Here is a 5,031-nt window from a genome sequence, read left to right on the forward strand (position 1 = left end):
AGTATCTACTGGCCTCTGGCCCGCCAGCGTTAGTTATATTTTGTCTTACAACATCCACAGGCAGTTTTTTTACTGAATCAAACACACAACCCTGTTCTATTTTCCTCTTGAAACGCATGTCCTACACCCGTTTTCTAATATCTACCTATAGTTTTACTAGTTCATATACACGTATCGTTATATTGAAAACACATAAAATTCCCTTTTCATACTTACACCCTTATTTTTGTTGTTTTTTCCCACCCAGCGCTGATTTTTTTACCACTGGTTTTCCCTTAAACCACCTAAATTGTCCCACGTCTTATTTTCTTACAAAAACAAAACGGTTTTTTGGCAAATCAATAAGTTCTTAAAAATATTTATCATTTCGGGATTACAACAGTTCACACTCCACCGAAATATGCAAAATAAGGTTGGACTTTTTGACCATGGTCCTCGGCAGAAAATGAGCTGTAATAAATTACTTAAGAATTAGCAAATGGGCTGCAAATTATAAAAAATAGCAAATGGGCTTTATGTTGTCTGCCACAGATTTGGAGGCTGACTTGTGGGCGTACACAAGGTTTCTCAAAAAAGAAACTTAGTCAACAATCGACTCTACCAGCGTCAGACCGTTAGATGTCAATCTAACGGCAATCGTGCTTCTTCAGTCTCTGATCTTCCTGCCCCAGCCGCCCAAACCAGCGCCGTCGGAACCGCCTGCTCCCGCCTCCCGTGGCTGGCAGTGCTGCCGGGAAGGCCTCACGGCCCCATCATACTCGCATCCCTGGCCTGTCTATCCCTCTACTCACCCACACCTCCTGCTATTTTCCAGCGACGGCAACTGAACCAGTCAACCCTCGTACTCTCCACCGCGTGGGCAGCCACTGCCGTGTCTTCCCCGGCTCCGTGTTGTTCCCTTCGTAGGCCTCACCGTCGTCCACCGCCCTGGTGCTCTCCGCGCGGCGTGGTCAACGATGTACATCGAACGACCGTAGTGCTTCTCCAACATCTGGTCTTCTTGCCCCAGCCACCCAAAGCAGCGCCGGTCGTGCCGCATGCTCCTGACTCCCGTGGCTGGCTGTGCTGCCGCGGAGGCCTCACCGTCCCCATACTACTCGCACCGCTAGCCAGGCCATCCCTCCACTCACCCACTCCCCCTGTTATTCTGCGGCGACGGCAGCCTCACACCGTAGCCGAACCAGTGAACCCTCGTACTCCTCTCCGCATGGGCATCCACTGCCGCGTCTTCCCCGGCTCCACGTCGTCCCCTTCCTAGGCCTCACCGTCATCCACCGCCGTGGTGCTCTCGGCGCGGCGTGGTCAATGTGGTCAACGACCGACTTCCATCAGAAGAGTACTGTACGTGGAGAGGCTGACAGTTGGGTCCACGGCAGCCGCAAGGAAGTGCCTCCTTATTACGCGCAAAATAATTATTCCTACGCCTGACAGCAGGGACCCACCGGACGGGCCACCAGTATTTTGCGGAAAAAACGTTTCCCCCCTGACTGCTGGGACCCACCGGACGGGCCACCGTATTTCGTGAAAAAACGTTTGCCCCTGACTACTGGGACCCTCCGGACGGACCACCGTATTTCGTGAAAAAAACGTTCCCCCCGTTGTCAGCTCGGACCCATTAGAAGTGCCTCCTTATTACGCACAGAAAAATGAATACTCCCCCTGCTAGCTGGGACCCAACCTGGTGGGAGGCTGACTTGTGGGCCTACTAAGTTGACGAGTATGGAGGGCTTTGTCAACTTAGTCAATATGAACGATTCTAGCTCCAGTGACCATACGATGTCCATCCAACGGCCGTAGTGCTTCTTCAACCTCTCGTCTTCTTGCTGCTGCCGCCCAAAGCTGCGCCGGTCGTGCCGCGTGCTCCTGCCTCTCATGGCCGGCTGTGATTCCGCGGAGGCCTCACCGCCCCCTACTACTCCCACCGCTGGCCCATGCTATCCGTCTACTCACCCACACCCCCTGTTATTCTGCGGCGACGGCAGCCTCACACCACAGCCGAACCAGTGAACCCTCGTACTCCTCTCCGCGTGGGCATCCACTGCCGCGTCTTCCCTAGTTCCGCGTTGTCCCCTTCCTAGGCCCCGCCGTCGTCCACCGCCTTGGTGCTCTCAGCGCGGCATGGTCAATGTGGTCGATGACCGACTTCCATCGGAAGAGTATTGTACGTGGAGAGGCTGACAGCTGGGTCCATGGCCACAACCCAGTTTTTTTATGATTTGCCAAGTAAGTCGCTTTGTCAGGCCTGTTGGGCTGCAAATCTTTCAAGACAAGGAGAGCTTCATTCGGCTGGCCGAGAAAATGGCCCATCAGTAATGAGAAATGGGCTGTACATTTTTTAAACACATCAAACCGGCAATTAGTTTAAAATATCTTTTTTTTTCATTTCGAGATTTTAAATTACATTAATTTTTATGCGTGGAAAATTTGTTGGATTTTATATTGATATACATTTATTTTTAAAATCAGTTTGAATGTGAGTTGAAATTTCGGGATTAAAAACAGTTTGGACCGCACCGAAATATGCAAAATTTCATTAATTTTTTAACTGTGGCCACAATATGGGTTGTAATGCTAACAAAAAGAATATGGGCTCCAAAAAGCCTTAAGAATTAGCAAATGCGCTGTGAATTATTAGAAATAATGGCAGATGGGTTGTATGCTGTTTTCCACAGATTTGAGGCTTTCCTAAAAAAAGGTTGACACACAAGCAGTGACTGTTGGATGTCCATCGAACGGCCATCGTGCTTCTTCAATGTCTGCTCTTCCTGCTCCAGCCGCTCAAACAAGCGCCGACGGGACTGCCTGCTCCCTCCTCCCTGCGGTCGGCTGTGCTGCCATGCAGGCCTCACCGCCCCATCGTACTCCCATCGCTGGCCTAGCCATCCCTCTACTCACCCACACTTGCTGTTATTCTCCGGCGACAGCAGACGAAGCAGTAAACCCTCGTACAGTCGAACTCCCCTCCGCATGGGAAACAACTGCCGAGTCTTCCCTGCCTCCATGTCGTTCCCTTCCTAGGCCTCGCCGTCGTCCACCGCCCTGGTGCTCCCGGCGCGGCCTGGTTAACATGGTCAATGACCAACATGCATCTGAAGTGGACTGTACATGGAGAGGCCGACAGCTGGGTCCACGGCCGCACGCAAGGAAATGCCTCCTTATTACGTGCAAAATAATGATTCCTTCACCTGACATCAGGGACCCACCGAAAGGGCATCTGTATTTCGCAAAAAAAACATTACCGCCGCTGACAGCTCGGACCCACCAGCTATATCTTCGCACGCAAGGAAGTGCCTCTTTATTACACTCAAAAAAATGAATACCCCCTGCTAGCTGGGACCCTCCTTGGTGGGAGGCTCACTTGTGGGCCTACTAAGTTGACGGGGATGGAGGGCTTTGTCAACTTAGTCAATATGCACGATTCTAGCTCTAGTGACCGTACGATGTCCATCCAACGGTCGTAGTGCTTCTTCAAACTCTGCTCTTCTTGCTCCAGCCACCCAAACCAGCTCCGGTCGTGCCTCGTGCTCCTGCCTCCTGTGGCCGGCTGCGATGCGGCGGAGGCCTCACCGCCCCCTACTACTCCCACAGCTAGCCAGGCCATCCCTCTACTCACCCACACCCCGTGTTATTCTGCGGCGACGGCAGCCTCACACCGCAGCGAAACAGTGAACCCTCGTACTCCTCTATTCATGGGCATCCACTGTCGCGTCTTCCCCGGCTCCGCGTCGTCCCCTTCCTAGGCCTTGCCGTCGTCCACCGCCCTAGTGCTCTCGGCGCGGCGTGGTAAACTTGGTCAAGGAACGGCTTCCATCGGACATGGACTGTACGTGGAGAGGATGACAGCTGGGTCCAGGACCGCAGTAAGGAAGTGCCTCCTTATTACGTGCAAAATAATTATTCCTCCACCTGACAGCGGTACCCACCGGATGGGCCACTGTATTTCGTGACTGTTGAGACCCACCAGCTACATCTTCGCACGCAAGGAAGTGTGTTCGGGCAAAAAAAAACGATTCACCCCCTGACTGTTGGGACTGACCAGCTACATCTTCGCAGGCAAGGAAGTTCCTGATAGTCGGGACCCACCTGGTCGAAGGGTACATAGCGTTGTCATTCTGGTCGCGAACGTGTACATACATACTGGTCGATGTAGAGGCGCGCACGTGTCGTAGTAGAGGCGCGCACATGTCGTAGTAGAGGCGCGCACGTAGCATGTACACGTACGAACAGCGGCTAGGGTGCAAGAAAGAAAATTCGGCTACGTATGTGTACATACGGGCGGGGTCTCGAACGCCTACTCGCGCATACGTACGGCGAGGGCTCGTGTACATGGTTGGGTCGGAACGGAGAAACAGCGTTGTTGTCGTGTTCATGGGGAGGCAACGGAATGCGTCGTGTTCATGGGGAGGCAACGGAATGCGTCGTGTTCATCGGGAGGGCTTGGATGGAACAGGCGATGGAAACGAGGCCTGGCGTACCGCAGAATGGAGGAAACGGCCTTGTGTTCGACCGGCCACGTTCGAAACAGGATCCTGTTCATCGGGAGGGGTCTGGCATACTGCAAAACGGAGGAAACGGACCTCCTACGGTCGTAACGGGGGTCCTGTTAATTGGGAGGGGTGTGGCGTACCGCAAAACGGAGGAAACAGACTTGCGTTGGAGCGCTACGGTCGAAACGGGGGTCCTGTTCATCGGGAGGGGTGTGGCGTACCGCAAAACGGGACTCCACGGGATACTGTTTATCTCCACCGTCGACCTCCTCCAGCCTCCACGGGCTCTTGTTCATCCAGCCTCCACGGGCTCCTGTTCATCCAACCTCCACTGTGCGCTACTCGACCGGCTACTGTTCAACCACCCCTCCACCATCTACTGTTCATCCAGCCCTCCACACCACGGGGTCCTGTTCAACCACCCCTCCACCGTCTACTGTTCATCCAGCCCTCCACACCACGGGGTCCTATTCATCCACCCCTCCACGGGCACCCCTCCACCGTCTATTGTTCATCCAGCCCTCCACACCACGGGGTCATGTTC

The sequence above is a fragment of the Triticum dicoccoides genome, chromosome 7A (genome assembly GCF_002162155.2).
Source record: "Triticum dicoccoides isolate Atlit2015 ecotype Zavitan chromosome 7A, WEW_v2.0, whole genome shotgun sequence".
NCBI classification, from domain to species: domain Eukaryota; kingdom Viridiplantae; phylum Streptophyta; class Magnoliopsida; order Poales; family Poaceae; genus Triticum; species Triticum dicoccoides.